Below are 20,203 nucleotides of genomic sequence, written 5' to 3'. Positions count from 1 at the left end.
AGGCTCCGCACCTGTCGCCGCACGCGTACCTTAACGCCCTTGCTCACCCTGACCCTAAACCCTCACTAGGGAATGGGTCGGTGCGGAGACTAATCCCACCACTGCACTAATAACACACATGAGGAAAGAGACAATACAGGGGAAACACCACTTAGCTTTGCTCTGTTGCGTGCGCTCCTAGCAACAGAGCCCTCCACCTGAGTGCATCTTCTCCTCCACCTGGATCCATCACCATAACAGGATCCTCCACCTTAGTGCAGCCTTGGAGCAGAGTCCAACACCAGTTGCAGCTGCTTAGTACCAGAGTCCCAAGGAAGTGTTCAGCTTCTGCCACGAAGTCAAGCATGCTTGAGTCCAGCTCAGCGGCCAAGTCCCACATGGTGAGTGCCACTCTCCATAGTAGCCACTCCACCAGCCCATGCAGACACTTCCCGCTGACACCATCACTGCGACTCCACCACGCCATGCCAGCCCTTCGTCCAGACACCATAGCTGACACTCTTCCCCCCTGGCTAAGCTGCGCAGGACTCCTCACCAGCTCCATCCTTCCTCCAGGCTCTCCAACTCAAAGTGACAGCAATCTCACAATATCACAGGCAGTGAGTGAACACCCTGAGCACACCTTTATAGGGTGTCACACCTGATCCATAATTAAGTGCAAAAAACCCTAAAGTGCAATACCACTCACCACCACCGGGGACAGTCAAGACACCTTGGAACTTTCCAAAGTAAAAAAAGTTCACCCAGTGCAATTTAAAACTGTCAGATCACTTCAGATCATGACAGAAATGTACTGTATTACTCCCATCACGGTGGATTTTTATTTGACATTGACCTCAACCAGCTTTATTTTATTTTCACATAGCAGAGAAAGTCACAACATGGTACAAAAGAAAAAAATTCAAGACCATTCTAGAAAAACAGTCCAAAATCGGACATGCCTGATGGATATCTCTCCCAACCATCGTTTGGCCAGCATCCACATCCACATTAGATCATCAGCTGAACATGTCGAAAATAAATAAATAGATAACACAGTTTGCCCAATACAATTTTTGACGGCTCTCACAGTCTGGCTTTGTTTGACCACCCCAAACCGAGAGCACAGTCGGACCACACAACAGAACCTTTTAAAACCAATCACACTGTCTCAGTTCCACCTATCAGTGTGTATGCACACAATGATAGGCAGTTCAGCCATCCATTCTATTGCAGGGGCATGCTGAGCTGTCATTATGGTGATGGATAGTTCAGCCGTCCATTCGGATAATGAGGAGTGCTGAGATGTCAGTGTGTTGATTTGACAGCTCAAATGTCCAGTCAGGGCTGGGGTGTGCCGGGGCTAGTAATAACCTGTGTGCCGGTGTAGTAATAACCTGGCTATTTGTTGCCTGAACTTGGACCTTGCCTTTGACCATCTATTTGACCCTTTTGTCTTGATCCGCTACCTTTCCGAAATTCTGACCTCGGGCTGTGAACCGACTGTCTTTGCCTCACCCCTTTGTTTATGACGAGCCATCTTGGTATCTGACCCCAAACCGTTAAGTTTTAAATACCAATCTGATTTAAACAAGTCCAGATTAACCTTATTAGCCCAAGCATAAAGTGCCTAAGTGCATGTAAACTGGGTACGAAACATACCAAGTTAAGATTAACCTTATTATCCCAAGTTTAAAGAGTTAACCACAAATCAAAGTGCATTAGATATCTTGTTATACCTGGATAGTGTGTCAGGACTGCTGCATCTCACAAAAGGAGAAATAGGGAAATAGCAGTATACAATTGCACTGGTTAGCCTGGGATCTGTTGTGCCACGATGTCAGTCTGAAAAGGAGCCAGCTGCCTGTAGCTGCACAAGAGTTCACACCCTTGTGATAATTGGTGGGCGTACATTGTCTATGCCTTTTGGGCCTCAGCATCTGATAACGAATTCCATCAGACAGGAAAATGACATCAAGTAGATATAATTTTTCCATAGATCACACCTCCACACATGGAACTTACAAAGTTATTGTTATATCATGAGTTAAAATAGGAAAATTGGGCGAATAAATGCGGTGGGGAAGAATCCAAGACTAGGGGAGTAAATGCATATGGTTAGATATTGACAAAGAGCCCTGCATGGCTAAACACTAACTGCCACTAGAACAAACCCACACCCAAAGTAGAACAAGACACCTATGCCACTTCAGCGACAGTATACAAATGTAATACAAATAAAGCAATATCTGTAGTGTAGGATATAGCACACACCATAAGATCCGACGCATGTTTCGGCGGTTAGCCTTCTTCCGGGAACCACAAATCAGTATACAAAAAAGGTCATCGGACAGTCTCACATGAATCAATGGCTCGTATCCCTTAACTTACTGAATCAAAGGAATGTACGTCTGGCATAATTAACAATAATTCACCCCGCACAAGTGGCCAGATTCATGCTGTATTGTCACATTACTTGTTTTCTCCTTGATCTGTGTATCATGCTGGCTTACCACCATCCCCAAAGTTTACGTGATCTCCTCCCCGCCGCTTTTTTCCCTTCTATTTGTATTCATGTGGCCACCAATATCTGCCTCTTGATGGGATCTCCATTGCTGCCGCTAGGAAACATGTTCATGCCCAGTCTTTTTCTGCACACATCTTCACCAACCAATGCCCAGCTGGCCCAGAACACTACACATTAAGGGTCTGTACTTCCTGAGTGTGTCCAAAAGTGTTCTTCTAACTTGTCTTCCACCCTGACTTTGATTTTTGTCTGCCTCCTAACCAGAACTTCTGCTATTCTTCCGTATTGAGAGAACTCTGCCTGGCCTGACCTTCTACTTGACCGTCATATTGATAAAACTCCACATGCCCTGACCTGAAGTTGTCTGACCGCAATTCTCAAATTTATCTTGACCTAATGGCTTGATAACAGTGACTAATACTGATGTCCCACTCCTCAATAGGGTTGGTAAGGTCTCTGTTACAAATTTTCCATTGGGACCCAAGAACTTTGAGTTTCACCTCTGGATTCTGGTTAAGAACACCTCCATGTCATGGAACCGTAGAGACTATGTTTGTTTCCATACTAGGTCGGCTCAGAAGAGATTCATCACCTTCCCCTACAGCTGCTGCCCTCTGCTGTGCTCCATGTTGGGTGCTTCCATGACATCATCTGCCTCGGCCTACATAAGCCCCACTAAGACACACACCTGTGTCTTGTTATTAAGGCTCCTAGTCTTGAGTCTTGTTTGTTTGTTGTGCTCCTGTATCGGCTCCTGGTTAGCACTCTACTTGTGAGCCTCTATACCTGTTGCCCTCATTGCTTCCGCTCCTCTCAACACCTGTCCTCCTCTGGTCTCCAGTATTACTAGTCCTCGCTCCACGCCTGCCTTTCTACCTGCTACACCAACACCCAGAATCCGATTGCCCCTCCAGACCTGAGGCTTGGAGGATCCACCGCACCTGGTGAACCTAAGAGGTCATCGACCCTCTCATAAATTTTGGTATGGCTAGAAATCTTTTTTTTTAACACACCATACTATACTATACAAACTACTATCAATAATATGCTGAAAATATGCTAAAATATAGAAATGTATTTAGGAATAAATAATATGCAGCCTCTCTAGTTTATAGTATCACTTTTGGGTTTGAAGATTTCATTTGAAGTTCTTGAAACTCAGGACATTTTTGCGCAGATGGACCCCCTCTCGCGCTCCCCTCTCGCACATCTATGCATTTCTGTTGCTTTTGTGTGTTAAATATTAACATTCAGCCTTGTGAAATAACTTGTGTGTATAACATTATCCAAGTCCTTGATACATGTTACATTGCGTAGAATGTTAACAGCTCTATACACTGCTACAGCTAAGGTCAGTGAGATGTAGGGAGGGGGAGATGCCAGAAAATAGCAGGGTTGCACAATGAATGAATCAATGAATGAATTCATTAAAGTGGTTTCTGGGAGTTTTATATTGGCAGCCTATGCTCAAGATAGGGTATTTTTATTAGATTGGTGGAGGGTCCAACTCATGACACTTCCATCAATCAGTTGATTAAAGGGGGCTTAATTTTTCCAGTAAGCGCCATGTCGGCTTCATTATGTAGTTGCTGTGACTGCTCACTGAAAGTGAATGGGATTGAGCTGCGCTACCTTACACAACTACTACAAGATGTATAGAGGTGTGCAGATCAAGAATGAAGGTATCAACACCCATCGGAGAGGTATATCAGTGGGAGTGTCGGTACTTGGAACCTCAGCAACATGATATTGATGTCATGTTTTAAAGATAGGTTATCAAAGTGAGAGTCATGAAACTACTCTTGACCCATTAGTAATGTCCACATATATACAGTGGGGAAAAAAAGTATTTAGTCAGTCAGCAATAGTGCAAGTTCCACCACTTAAAAAGATGAGAGGCGTCTGTAATTTACATCATAGGTAGACCTCAACTATGGGAGACAAACTGAGAAAAAAAAATCCAGAAAATCACATTGTCTGTTTTTTTCATTTTATTTGCATATTATGGTGGAAAATAAGTATTTGGCATATAAACGGATTTGAACATGATTTTTGTTTACTTTGATGTTAATGTCACTTAATCATCTAATATTGCTATTTGCGTGTTTTTAGGAAATGCTTTTCTAACTCTATAGGAAAAAAGTAATTGTACAGCCAAGTGGCTCCATCTGGTGGTTATTATAGGAATTATCAGACTCAGGTTTGGCACGCTACATAAAGTATAATGCATGGGCTACATTACAGCTCTACTAGATATTCATCATTTCTTTACCTATTGTGAGACAGTGAGAGGAATCATATGTGAGGGCCGTTTCCCCCAGAATGTGCTTAGAAGCATACTGAACCGCTGGAGTGCATTGTAATCACAGACACGGCTGTGGTTACAATGCAAAATGAAAGTGTGGATTCCGTTAAGTCATTTGACCAAGTCAGTTTAGAAAAATCTGTCTTGGGATTTTATTTTTGGAGGGATCTGTAGAATGGTAGTGGAACAGATCTCTCCCTCCAGTCCGGGTCTTACAAGTGACCCATGGCCTCAGTTTTCATGTAAGGCCGGGGTCACACTGGCGAGGAATACGGCCGAGTGAGAGGCGCTAAAAGCACGCATTAGACACGGACCAATGATTCTCTATGGGGTCACTCGCACCAGCCGTATATTTCTCATCCGTATCCTACGCTCCGTGCCAATCGCAGCATGCTGCGACTGTCAGCGTACTACGGCCGTAGTACGCCAATGCAAGTCTATGGGTGCGCAAAAAATACGGATTACACACGGACCACACATGTGACCTGCGAGCAATACGCAGGTCTTTTGGCTGGTGACAGGAAATGGGCCAATCCATCATCAGGAAGCGTAGACATGCAAATGAGCTCAAAAGCGCTCCAGACATCCCGGAAGTACGCCTCCACGGAGTACAGCAGCAACATGGTGTCCACTTACATAAATGTAGAGATGCTCATTGTCCTGGTGCAGGAGCGTCCCGAAATCTGGGACCAACGAGATGCAAATTATGCAAACCGGGCAAGAAAGGAGGCGTCATGGAGGCGCATCTGTCGCCAGATGTACCATGACTTTGGTGACCGACCACGTGAGGAGCAGCATAAAATTCGTAAGTACAACGCAAAACATGAGTAACCTTAGCGCGCAACAAAAAAGGATCTAGAATCAGCACCCCCCTTCCTGTGCTTGTACTTTTTGCCTCATGAGGCCGTTAGATTTGAATGTGGCACGTGGATAATTTGGGGTTAGGCCACAAGCTCCTCATCCTCCTAGACAAACCAATTATTAAGTGTAGCTATTTCATACCTCAACTAAAGAGACCCTGTGTATCTGCCCAATTAGATATGCCACCATGGGTAGAAAGCACACCCCAGAAGGCCCCATGCCTAGACTACTGGTAGCAAATGTGACCTATCAAATATGTGAATTTGACAATATTTCCTGTCACATTGCAGTGGAAGATGTGATGAAACGCTGGCGAAGCATCCGGGACCAATACCGCCGGGAACGCCAGCAGCGGTCCAGGAGTGGGGATGCTGGATACGTAAAAAGGAAATACATCTATTATGACCGGCTCTCCTTCCTCGACCCAATTCTGGATCTGAGACCGTAAGTAGATACCTCACACCACATTACACAAATACTTTACAGGGCCAAAAATATTGATGTATTTTTGCCTCTGTTCTATTTCATAACAGAACTCAATCCAACCTTACGGATCGAGGAACGGGCTCAGAGACAGAGCCCATAATAGATCCTGTAGGGGATGAGGTGGCTGGCCCATCTTCTCCCCCTACAAGAAGGATGGCAGAAGATGAGGCATCACAGGACAACCCATTGGCTGCCCAACACACAACACCACCAGGACGGTCTGCTGCTGCCCCATCACCCATCCTGGAAGAGCCGTGCAACTTGAGCTGCAGTTCAACTGGCCATATCAGGGGATCCCCACAGGCTGCTGTTACATCCCGGCGAACACGAAGAAGGCGCCAGGTCGCTGTTCAAGAGAGCAGGACCAATGTGGACACAGGGGTGCTAAATTATTTATCAAGAGTAACTACAGATGATGGGGAGGAGGCCTACTCAAGTAGCCTCACCCTTTATCTCCGTGCCCTTACCCGTGAGGTCAGGCTCTGTATTAGGGGATGTTTTCAGATCTTGCTTGATGCAAGCACCCCCCCCAATACCCCATATGAGCTTTTCGAATATCTGGAGAGGTGGCAGCTCTCCCCCCGAAATATAATGCGCATGAGACCATCCACACAGATGCTTGCTCAAGCAGGGTCCGAACATCCTCTAATACGTGGGCCTACACCTCAACCCCTTCCTCCCACTACCCAACCTTCTATTCAGCAGCCACAAATGTCAGCCTCAAGCCAACCCCACCAATATGGCCACTTGTACCCACCCAGTGTTGGAGGCTGGTCCCAACCTGGTTGGGGACGATCTGGCTATCTTGGTTGGTATGAGCCACGTGCCTACCACAGCCAACAAGATGCCCCTCCCCATCATCATTACTCTGGCCAGTATCCCCAACAGTCCCAGGAGGCAGGACAATTCCAACATCATGGGCAACAGTATGGCCCCACACAGGACGATGTTGGCCACAGTGTCCAGCAGCACCCACAGGCTGCTCTTCCACGTTCCCCTTCCCCAACCTATGAGGATTTATAAGTCTGATGGCCGTAGATGTCCAGTGCGGTTTAACTGGTGCTACAAATACAAAGGAGAAAACAGGTGTTCTCCATCACCAAACTTTGTTACCAAATTTAACATTCTAATTTTTTTACAATGTTTTCCAATCATATTAAAGAATCCATCATGACAGGCAAGGCTACCTCACGCCTTTCAGACAGATATTACATGTGTGTACAAAAGAGAATATTTAAACGCGCTATACTGTAAAGTCAAAGGATGAAAATACACTACTCACTTCCTAACGCCTAGGAAAGGCGTGCTGGCCTTAGTGAAGTAGTCACCTTTTTTGCTAGCAATCTCTAGTAACAAATCAAGGCGACCAGCCTTCAGAATATCCCGCTCTCTCTATGTCTTAACAAGTGAGTTTTGTTTTTTCATCCTTTCCAGTATAGCATGGTTAAATATTCTCTGTTCTACAGACAGGTAATATCTGTCTGAAAGCCGTGAGGTAGCCTTGCCTGTCATGGTGGAAGATTTCTATGATTGGAAAACATTCTGAAGAAATGTGAGTGTTATCTTTTAGCATTAATTTGTTGATGGAGCTCACCTATTTTTTTCCTTTCTAGTTAAATATTATCATGCAGCAATGTTGTTATTGCCTAATATTTGTTGGTGTTTTGTTATATAATGTTACTTTTCAAAAAAGTTAAAGAAGGCACAAAGGGCCATTTTGCCCATTGCCAAAATGTTCATATGGCAATATTATGTTTGCCTTTAAGAAACAAAAAAAAAGGCAAAACTAAAAATTTGTCTACTATAGTTAACGTCTCTGTGTGATTTTTCAAAAACCCTGTCAACATACTAACATACACTAACCAATGCAATGAAACAGTCATAGAATCATAAGGGGTTGAGTAATATATATTTAGACAGAATTAAAGAAACAAATTATAACATAGACACAGCATGCTCTTGCCAAGAAGTTGTCCCCTCAGGTGAGATAAAGTAATTAGTGAAAATATCACGCACTTTGAGGCCAGAGAGCGGTCTACGTTGAGGGTTCATAGGTGGTCTCACCCTGCGCACATTGTCCGGCCTACGCACAACACCATCAGAGGAGGAGCAATCATGTATCCTGGTGAAGTTATGCAGAACCACACAGGCTTTCACAACTTCATTCACATTTTGTTCACTCAACTGAATGGCAGACTAGAGTACCCGCCATTTGGCACAAAGAATCCCAAAGGAACACTCCACCAGTCGCCTAGCACGTGATAGGCGCAAGTTAAAAATTCTGCGCCTGTGGTCAAGGTTGCGCCGGGGATATGGCCTCATGAAATTGCGCGATAACTGAAACGCCTCATCTGCCACAAGGACATAAGGGACTGATTCTTCAGGGGAGCCTGGTAGCTGGCGTGGTGGTGGTAGATCCAACTGGTTGGTGCGTAGCCGCCGAGCCATTATGGAAGTATTGAAGACTCTAGAGTCTCCCGTCCTTCCATAGGCCCCAATGTCAACAATTATAAACTTGCATTGAGGGTCTACCAGAGCCAACAATACAACAGAAAAGTATTGTTTATAATTGAAGAATTGGGAGCCAGAGTTCGGCGGCTTACGCACCCGGATATGTTTGCCATCCAGGGCCCCAATACAATTTGGAAACTGGCAGTCCTCCTCAAAGTCCCTTGATATCCTCAACCAGTCTTCCATCCTGGGCTCGGGCATGACCACTTGATGGAGTCTTGTCCAGATTTCTGTACATGTAGGCCTCACTATGCCTGAAATGGTTGATCTTCCAATGAGAAACTCATGGTGGAGGGCGGCATAAGACAAACCAGTGGACAGGAAGCTGTAGAACAACATAAATTGATAAGTTTAGAATGCATAAAGTCCAAAAACATCAGTTACATGCCGACCAAACTTGGTAGGAATTGAGATAGAATAACACACACATATTTGGTTGCACAATGACTAAGTGATATGCAGTACATATTAGAGCTAACATTCTGGTGTGTAAGTTGAAACATATTTGGAGTAAGATGAGGGCATTAAACTTAGTCCAAGAAGGCAAAAAAACATACTTTAGCACACACATTATGAACATAGAGAATGTGGCTGTGTAGTACATACCGTATTGTGAGTAGAAGTCGCTCCTCTGCAGATATCGCTTTGCGCATCCTTGTGTCCTGAAAGGTTATCCCAGGGCTCACTGTCTCCAAGAGTCGATCAAATGTGGAAATGCTCATGCGACAGTACTGGTAAAATTTCTCCGGATGCTCCAGCAGAGAAGAATAGAGGCGGTGAAAATGCCCTCTTGTGAGTCGTTGCCTCAAAAGTGGATGGACCCACATGCGTCTCCTCCTCCGCGGATCCACTATCACTGGGTATGGTTGGCCAAAGCGCCGTGACAAAAGCCAGGTAAAGAGAACCTGCTCAGTTGTATTGAATCTCAGACCCTCTGCCATGTTGCACAAAGAACACCAACACACCTCGTGAAAGCAAGCTCACAAATGGACAGAATGGAGGCAGCCACCTGTTCCTGAGTGTCTAAATAGGGTGCAGGCTAATGATTTAAATTGTTAGCAGGCCTCAAAACCGTTAAATGTCCATTTTGCAAGGCTGCGAGAAAATCTCGCCATACGGATTGCATACGGATGCAGACATGAGCCATATACGTGACCGCATCTTGCTTACGGATGACCTACGGACCACTATTTAGGGGTCATTCATCCGTATTACGCATGTAAACTACGGACCGTATTTTGCGCAGGTTAGTGTGACCTCGGCCTAAAGGTTTCGGTGTTTTACTTTGTGTTTGGATGGCACATGTAGCGGAGCTGAAAGTGCTGTGGATGTATGCCTGGCTGTGTGGAGCTAAAACAGACTAGAACTAGCGACATGGGCAACCACGATAGCACCCGTGAACCTTACGTGGGTGTAAGTGCCAGCGGCACTGGACTTTATTTACATGTTCCTGGCTGCAATCCGGAGGTGAGCAATTACACGTGTGCAGTTTTTGGACAGTAAAAGATGTTTACTTAACTTGCCTAGGTCCAGAGGCCCATCTGGGGGCAGCCGAGGCATGTGCCCTGGGCGCTGTCGGGCTGCCTAATGCGGCGGTCTGCAGTGTCTCCTCCGGTGGCTGCATTCTGACGGCCTAGGACTGGTAGTCGGCTGGAGATTTGCAGTGGTGATGGGAGGATTGTGGGGATGTGTGTGGGGAGATTTGAACTGGGGATGGGTGGATTTAATGTGCGGGGGGAGATTTGGAGTGGAGACGTCATCTATAAGGTACCTGGATGTAAGTATTATTTGTGATACTGACTAATTCTCTCGTTTTTATTTTCTAGGAGCATTAAAGGGGTTGTCCAGGTTTGTGCCGAGTCTGCAGTCATTATATGTGACTGCAAACTTCTGAATTCTCACAGTGCGCACTGCATGCTGTCAGGATTCTCTCGTATCAGCGATTTACATACATGCATACTTATGGTCCTGTAGCAACGAGCTTCTCTTCCTGCTTCTCTGTTTTTCACTGAACATTGAGAGCATTAGGGAGAGCAACTTGTCGGTGCATGACTAAGTGTGCAAATCGCATATGTAATTCGGAGGGGGCGCCAAACTGAATTCTTCCCCCGGGTGCCAGAAAACCTAGATACACCTCTGCCTGGGTTACTGTCTCACTAAATTCATTGGTGGAAATGCCGCTTCTCTACATATGGTGTAGAACGCGGGCAGTGTGAATTGAGACATACCCTGAAAAAAACTGCTTGTTGATTAAGCCTGAAAAATTGTAATCAGGCCTGTGGACAATATGTTGGAGCTAATAAAGCAGAAGGTCCTCACCCAGTGACAACAGCAAGAGCAGCACCAGTAGAAGCTTCAGATTCAACTGTAATAACCTGTAGGTACAGAGGATGTTGCCACGGATCTGAGTCAGACCAAGAGTTAAAGGGTTTATTTACAGAGATGTTCACTCCACGTAGGGAGGAGCAACAGGGGGGAATTGCAACAAATAAACGGTAATATGGTATTTAAGGTAATAAACAAAAGCAGGATAAACTTATCAGTCTGAAGAAGGCTTGATTGAAGGATCTAATTCTCCAACATTGGCACCGTCAACAGCGGCACATGCAGTCTCTCAAGTCTCTGTTTAGGATGAAGAAACGGCCTCTGGGTAAAACAGGATGCTGGGCAGTAAGAGGGGGTCCTGCTCTCACCACTTTTAGTCACAAGTCCACACTCAGAACGTGTCTCCGTAGGAATGATACCACGGTCCTCGGTCAGTCCAGCTACTTCTCTCAGGGGCTCTGGTCTGTCACTGTGCACACCGGGCCTGCAGGCACTAGCGTCTGTCTCAGACTTGCCAGGGGAGTCTCCTCCGGTCACGGAGGCTGGCAGGTCCACGTTCGCACAAAGGGTGCTCACCGCGTACTGTCGATCTGTCTCAATCCTCAGCCGGATGGCTCTCTTGCTCCGGGGATGCGGTGCAGCAGGCAGCTCTCTCTCTGGCGCTCTGTACTTTTCGCCGTGACTCTGCTCTGATTTCTGGGCACAGCCCCTTCTAACAGGTCCCCGCCCCTCGCCGTCACATTGAAGGGTCGGTCCAGGTCTGATAACCTTCCCCCCAGGAAACGCTGCCGCCTGGCCAGGTTGTTCCAGACACGGAGCAGGAGCATTAACTCCATTTAGGATCCTCCTCCTCTTCACCCCCTTACACAACAGCAACAGCAGCACCAGCAGCATCTGCAGTTTCAGCAGTGGCGACAACAGCATTAGAAGAACCAGCAGCATCTACAGTTTCAGCAGTAGCAGCTGTTCTGTCCCCGCATAAGGCGAATGAAGATGTGGCTGGTGAATAGGGGCTGGGAGAGGTCCTACCTTCATTTCCTTAATGCAGGGCAGACAGGACCATGTTGTTGCTCAGCGTCCGGAGAGATAATGCACACAGGGATTGTACAGTCCAGACTTGTTTAATTGGAAATCTGGACATACAGCGTATGATTGACAGTACAATAAGTTCTCCAGAAATGCAGTGTTGACAGCAAAGTGTGAGCAACAAAGTATGTGTGGTCAAAAGACTGATGCCCTTCACAGCTCGGTACAAGCATGACTCTGTGATGGTTTCGCGTGACTGGACACACCGCCTCCAGCAGGGCGAATTTCTCTGACACACGTGACCCTGGATACACCGCTTCCAGTAGGGCAAATTTAAATAATATAACGTGCAGCCGGATACACCGCCTCCAGCAGGCGAATTTCAGAATTACACGTGTATCTGGACACAGCGCCTCCAGCAGGGCGAATTTAAATAATAAAGGGAAACACCAGGGAAAAATACAAACATGGATAACACCACTTAGCTTTGCTCTGTTGATATTGCTCCCAGCAACAGAGTCCACCACCAGAATGCAGCTTTCCTCCAGAATAGCTGCTACTTCTCCAAGCTTTGTCAGAGCTGCAAGGAACACACCTCTCTGTAATTCCTTCCTTCACCAGACTTTACACCAGAGCTCCCCTGAGCTACTCTTTGTAGTTCCTTCCTTCACCAGTCTTGGTTGGAAATGAGCAATATCACCAACAGTGATTGCAACCACCTGACACTCTTTTATAGGTAAGAGCCAGCAATCACACCTGCTTCATAATGACGTGCACTAAACCAAAGTAACCAGAGTGCAATGACCCTAACGGCCACCGGGGCAAAACTAGAACTGAAACCACCACAGTGCAATGACCCTAATGGCCACCAGGGGCAAAAACTAACTTTAAGCACACAGCTTAAGGAAAAAAAAGGTTACTAGTGCTTTTATCTGTCATAATCCAGCATGGATCATGACAGTCTCTACCAGGAGATAGTGACGCTAACAAAGGCTGAAATGAGGAAGAGAAGACGTGAACTTTGAACCGGAAGTGAATGGCATACATGAGGATTAATTAGCTGCAGGCTGCCATACAGAAAAACGACCAGCAGGTGGCAGCAGACTAAATGCAAGACAATTATACAAAGAATGGAAATAATAATATAATCTATACAAACCATAGAAGCATAACTTAGACGGAACAGCACAGCAGCGACAACAGCAGGAAAAGCAACAGCGGGAGATGACCCACCAGCAGACTAACAACCTGATTCTCTAACAGATTGCGGACCTACAGGAGATACCTTCGCTGCCGACCCTGGTTCGTCTTGGGTCCGGGACAAAGTCAGGTCAACACTGAGGAAGATGAGTCCAGAGGACGACATATAAGCTTTCCTCACCATGTGTGAATGCAAAAGCTGGACAAGCTTTCCAATTTCTCCGTAGGCTGAAGAGGTGGACCTGTTCCTGATGGGAGATGCCCAGATGGCTTACTTTGACCTCAGCTGGGAGGAAGTCCAGTACTATGAAATATTGAAAGAGGAGATCCTAGCTCAACTAGTATTAATACTTATATACTGGCACAATAAGTGTACCAATGGTCTTTTGTGGAGACCCGACCCTCTAGGTCTCAGGCGTATGACTTGTTGCAGTTAGTCAAAAACTGACTCCAGCCTGAAACTATGAGTCCAGCCCAAATGGTAGAGAGAGTAGTAGTTGACTGGTTGGTGCGAACTTTGACAGCAGCCATACAGCGCTGGGTAAGGCAAGGGGACCTGGGCAACCTAGATCAGGTGGTTAGCCTGATCAAGTGCTATGTGGCCACCCAGGACTTTGTATGGGACTCTGCCCCCCTGCAAGTTTCATGCTGGGCCCTACTAGCTCAGTAGCCTGGGAAAGGAATACGACACTCTGCTGGAGTTAGTCCGATCCGCGCCAAAACTGAGAAAAGGGGCCCAATATCCCATAAACCGGACTCATGGATGAGAGGTGCCACCGCTATGAGGTGCTGGTAATGCCAAGGGCCAGGACATGTGGCTGTCAACTGCCCCCTGACTGCTGAGCCCATGGACTGCCGGTTTACTCGACGGGTGTCTATGTATGCCCAGACTCTCTGCACTGCGGACACAGACATTACACACAGTGAATCCCATCCGTCTGGTGACAGAACACTCACCCCTGGTCTGGATGAGATGTGCTAAGGAGAGGAATCCTTGGGTCACCAGACGGTTCCTGTCCTTGCAAAATTTTAGTTTTTTGGTGGAACATCAAGCTTGGAAGTTGCAAGGGAATGGAGATACCCTGTCACGGGCCTCCTGTATGGAGACAAGTTTTCAACTCCACAAGTTTGAACAGAGGGGGCGATGTGTGAGAAAGTGACGTGAATCATGCGAAGGCCATTGTGTATCCCCAGAATGTGCTTAGAAGCATACTGAACTGAGTGTATTGTAATGTACCAGCCAAGTGTGGACTGGGTTAAGTTGTTTGGCCAAGTCAGTTTTGGAAAACCTTTGGAGAGATCTGTAGGATAGTAGTGAGTTGCATCTCTCCCTCCATTCCGGGCTTTACAAGTAGCCTATGGTAAAAAAAAATGCTGCAAAATAAGAATGCTGTCAAAAATAGAAGTGTTCATAGTTATAGATGAACAATTTTGGAAAATTAAAATTCACCAAAATCGCATAAATTTTTTTAGGAAATTTGATTTGCAGCATACTTTTTCTGTGTGAATTGAATGTTCTTTATTATGTTTTGGAGTCTCTGCAGACCTCAAAGCATAATAAAGCTAAGCTGCAAAACACCTCACCACTTACCTCTTTAGCTGCATGGCTGCTCATTGCCCGTCATCTGGTCCTCAGGGCTCCTTTTTTTGCTGTTGAGGACTGAATCTCATTTGCCTTTGCCTTAGAACAGTACTTCATTCCATAAGTTGGTCTCGAACATCCATGCGCATTGGAACTTTGCAATGTTGACATGTCATGACACGGGCCGCGACCTTATGATACACAGTGACCTCTGAGACCTGAATGCAGTCTGAAGTCCCACTCTAGCGTGATAAAGTGGAGACACCAGAGAAGCAGAGCACAACGGCAGAAAGAAAGTTCCCTGAGGACTGGACGACCGGCAGTGAGCAGAAGCGCTGGAAAAGTAAATGCACAAAAGAGAAATCTACGTCACATCAATATTTGGTGTGAACGGACTTTGCCTTTAGAACACCATCTAAGCATCAATTCTACTGTAGTAGGGGGCCGGGCTAGGGGGGTGGACCACTGCTTACCAGACGAGGCAAAGATGAGACGGAGACAGCTTCCACTTGTAACAGTTCTCCTGACGACCACCAAACACGCAGCTTCTTTACACCACTGTATCGCCAGGCCCGGGTACCTATTCTTCAGCTCCAGTCACAGTAACGCACCTCGCGGATCTTTCACTGGGGGCTGTCCTAGACCAATCTACCCCCAGCGCTTCACCTGCCTGAGGTCGTCTTCTAATCGGTACCCCCGGGGCCTCGTCTGTCTTGCGGTACGTCGAGTCAGGGTCTCCCCCCCCCCGGCTGCCTCTTCTCCTTGCCTGTCCTGCGGTCCGTCGGGTCAGGGCCACCCCCCTGATTGTCTCTCCTTTGTCCGTCCCCCTGGCCGAGCTCTTCTCACTTTCTCCGTCTTCTTCTGAGCTCCTCCCGGGACTAAACTCTCCTGGAGCCCCGCCTTCTTCTATTTATCCCCTCTCTCACAGGGGAATTTCCCACCCGGGCTCCTATCTCCCCGCCCCCCATGACTAAGCGGATTCCTAAGCCCTAAGCTGATGTTCAGTCCTGTACTACTCTCCCCTGCCATCTTGTGGTCATTTCACGGTACTGCACTCCCTTTTCTGTCTTTCCCTGCTGTTACCTTTCTAACCTGTCAATCTCTGTCACTAGTGCACAAACTGTCCCCTCCTTCTACCAGTCACGTCTGTCCTTCAAGTCACCTTCCCCACACTACTCTTGTACTTGCACAGGTTTCGAAGGAACTCAGCAGGGAGGTTGTTCCAAACATCTTGGAGAACTAACCACAGATTTTCAAACATACAAAAACCTCAAACATACATCCAGTGTCAAGAACTATCTTCAGTGTAAAGGAGAACAAGGAGTCCTGGAAGTGATGATCCGGCCCCCGCAGAACCCTGATCTCACATCATCCAGTTTGTCCAGGATTACGTGAAGAGACAGATGGATTTGAGCAAGCGACATCCACAGAAGATCTGTGGTTAGTTCTCTAAGATGTTGCTCTGATTCCTTCAAAAACTGTGAGCAAGTCTACCTAGAAGAATTGATGATTTGATGTTGTTTTAAATGGCAGTCACTTTGATTTTTATTTCTCTTTTGTTCATTTTATGCATTTTGTTAAGTGCAAGAAATTGAACTATTAACACTTTTATTTTTGGAAGCATTCTTACTGTGGTGCATATTTTTCAGCACCTGCCAAAAACTTTTACATAGTTAAGTATATACGTATAGGGGTTGTCCACTACGAGGACAACCCTTTCTTGATCAAAATATTTGGCCCCCCATAAATTAATAAAGTCTATACTCACCTCTCGTGCCTGCACCATACGTGTGGTGTCGGCATTCGCTCTCCCAGTGCTCCAGAAACGGTTGTTGTGAAGCGTGACCCTGGCGCCGCCGTCACTGTCTCCATCTTCTGACAAATCGAACATGAAGAGTAAGTCCAGGCTGCAGCTGATTTCGGACTTCCTTTTCCTGCTCGATTCGACAGGAGGCGAGGGCAGTGACATCATTATTGATAAAATATTATAATAATAAAATTGAGCTGAGTTCAACCTATTGGTTCCACTAAATCACATAAGTCTATATATCAGAGAGATCAACGTCTATCCATTTAATGCTCCTCTCAGATAACCCAACATAAATCCCCCGCTAGGTTCACTTTAACTGGGTTTGATAGCTTTGCTGTATCTGGGAGTCTCTTCTATAGTTAAAGCTCGCCAAATCTTTGCAGAGAGTGAACCCTTGCAGTTAATGCATGCAGAACTATTTTTCCAGTCAAAAACTACAAAATCTTCAGAAGAACCCAGCAGATCTTATTGTAATGGGAATCATCCGTCAGCAGGTTTTTGCTAGCTAACAGACAGCAGCATGATGTAGTGACAGAGATCCTGATTCCAGCGATATATCACTTAGTTTACTGGGTGCAGCAGTTGTGATAGAATCACAGTTTTCTCTGCTGCAGATTTAGCAGAGCTCAAAATGCTCAGCCGTGTGTAACCTCGCCCACACCACTGATTGGCAGCCTTTGTGTGATGTGTACAAAAAGCTGTCAATAAGTTGTGGGGGTTGGGTTGGACCAGGAGGCACAAGACAGCTAGTCTTCTAGTGATAATCTCCTGCTGATAAAACTCTAACTTTATTGAAACCTAGTAAGTGACACATCTCTGGAATCAGGGTTTCTTCCCTTTTATTATGATGCTCTCTGATTACATAGTAGAAACCCACTGACGGATTCACTTTAAGTAAATTGAGTCTCTGGGGCACCAATATCATGCAGCAGATCCAGCACTACATGGTGGTATCTATCCAGAATGGTAACTGTAACACCAATGAGAACACAACCCAAAAACACTGACAAAATTGTTAGAATCGATAGAAAAACTATCATCACCATGAACACTAATGCATTTATCAGACTGCCCAAAATCCAGAGCTGTATTCAAAATTCAGCTGCTCATCATTGTAGACATTTGCCTGCCCTTTCATCCACTCCTAATGTGTTAGCTGAGCCTAGACATCAGATTAATTCCTATGCAGTGCCTGGAGAACAGACTATACGTCATAAAAGCAAAGCACAGGTTAAAGTCGCACCATCCTATTTTCTATCATCCAAGGGAATCAGTATGGTCAGAGTTTGATCTGATTCTCTCGGATGAAGAGAAAACGGAGAAAGATAGGTCTCCATCTTCTCTGTTCTTTCAGTCCGTGGAAATCAGACTGCACTCAGGTGTCATCAGAGCACAGTCCGATGTTTTCCATTGACTGACTTGCATTGTATCAGTTCAAACTCGTGCATGCTGCGATTTCTTTTTTTTTTTTTTTTTTGCCCCGGACTGTCTCTGTCCAAGGAAAAAATGTGACATGTACACGACCCCAAAGTATAACATCTGATGTAATCCGATCGGACTGATTATACTGTTATCTGCACGAACCCAGAGGCTGTGTCTTGTGTTGTAGTTAGGTTCTATCCAAAGCTATCGATTTCATCATTTTAATACAAAATTTGCAAAAAAAATGAAATGATTCCGTTTTGTGATTACAGTGCTCTGATCCTAAATTAACAGCTAGTATTAAAGTTAGCAGTAAAAATGTGTTGTATAGAAATATTTACTTCTGATTCTTTGTCGTTTGTGACCCAATACATTCCTTTACTGTAAATATATTTATTATTAAATGCTGAAATATAATATTTTGACTCTGTCATTTGTGATTACTTGCGATACTTATCACTCCGCAGACTTTTCCCCCTTGAAGCTGTTCCCATCTTGACTTCCATTAAATAAATCTCTCTTCTGTTCTAAGCAGATTAAGTGATTAACCCTTCACGTGTAGATCCAGCCCCAGCAATCCCTTTGTGCTCTGCATGTCCTACTAAAATCTCAACATATGTACTCTTCAAGCACAGAGGAAAAAAAATCAATATAGACCTCAAAGACAAAAGAATAAAAAAAATGCGTGTCTACAAAGCTGATGGAGCTGTTCCTACATGAGCCCTTAACAGTCAATGGGCAAAGCAATTATTATCTTATATGATAATTTCAGATCTTCCCTGTGGTCTCACCCCCCCCGCTCTACAGAAACATACAGCGACGCTCTTATTCCGGCAGCTAGAAGACAGCAGAACATGCAGTTCTCAATGTGCCCGAGAGCAAGCGCTTGTGCACACTGGCAACAGCGCAGCCTATTATATTGTGTGGTTACACAGGAAAAGGGGCGCAATAAATAAAGAAGGTACCAATCATAATAATATTGTAACAACTATATTGTTGTTAATCCAAATTGAGCATTACATTATTTTAATATATTACGTTATTTTTTTAAATAATTATTTAGATTGTGAGCCCCATCGGGGACAGCGATGATAATGTGTGCAAACTGTAAAGCGCTGCGGAATATGTTACCGCTATATAAAAATAAATATTATTATTATTGCTTTAAAACACTACTGGGTTTATTCTTGCATTTTGCTTTTTTTCCGTAATTATTAGGGCTAGCTCACACTGGTGTATGATAGGGCAGAGTGCTATCTGATGTTTAAGGCCGGGGTCACACTAACCAACGCAAAATACGGTCCGTAGTTTACAGGCGTAATACGGATGAATGACCCCTAATTAGTGCTCCGTATGTCATCCGTAAGCAAGGTGAGGTCGCGTATTTTGCGCATGTGTGCATCCGTATGCAATCCGTATGGTGAGATTTTCTCGCAGCCTTGAAAAATGGACATTTAACGGTTTTGAGGCCTGCAAACAGTTTAAATCATTAGCCTGCACCCTATTTATACACTCAGGAACAGGTGGCTGCCTCCATTCTGTCCATTTGTCACCTTGCTTTCACTAGGTGTGTTGGTGTTGTATGTGCAGCATGGCAGAGGGTCTAAGTTTCAACACAACTGAGCAGGTTCTCTTTACCTGGCTTGTGTCATGGCGCTTTGGCCAACCATACCCTGTGATAGTGGATCCGCGGAGGAGGAGATGCATGTGGGTCCATCCACTTTTGAGGCAACGACTCACAAGAGTTAATTTTCACCGCCTCTATTCTCTGCGGGAGCATCCTGTTAAATTTTACTAATACTGTCGCATGAGCATTGCCACATTTGATCTACTCTTGGAGACAGTGCACCCTGGGATCACCTTTCAGGACACAAAGATGCGCAAAGCTATATCTGCAGAGGAGCGACTTCTACTCACAATACGGTATGTACTACACAACCACATTCTCTATGTTCATAATGTGTGGGCCAAAGTATGTATTTTTGGCTTATTGGACTAAGTTTAATGCCCCCATCTTATTCCACATATGTTTAAACTTACAGACCAGAATGTTAGATCTAATATGTACTGAATATCACTTACTCATTGTGCAACCAAATATGTGTGTGTTATTCTATCTCAATTCCTACCAAGTTTGGTCGGCATGTAACTGATTTTTTTGGACTTTCT

This window comes from Dendrobates tinctorius, unplaced genomic scaffold (assembly GCF_039654945.1).
Source record: "Dendrobates tinctorius isolate UK_male_01 unplaced genomic scaffold, ASM3965494v1 ptg000070l, whole genome shotgun sequence".
Lineage (NCBI taxonomy): Eukaryota > Metazoa > Chordata > Amphibia > Anura > Dendrobatidae > Dendrobates > Dendrobates tinctorius.
The sequence above is the reverse complement of the archived record's forward strand: the minus strand, read 5'-3'. Positions refer to the sequence as shown.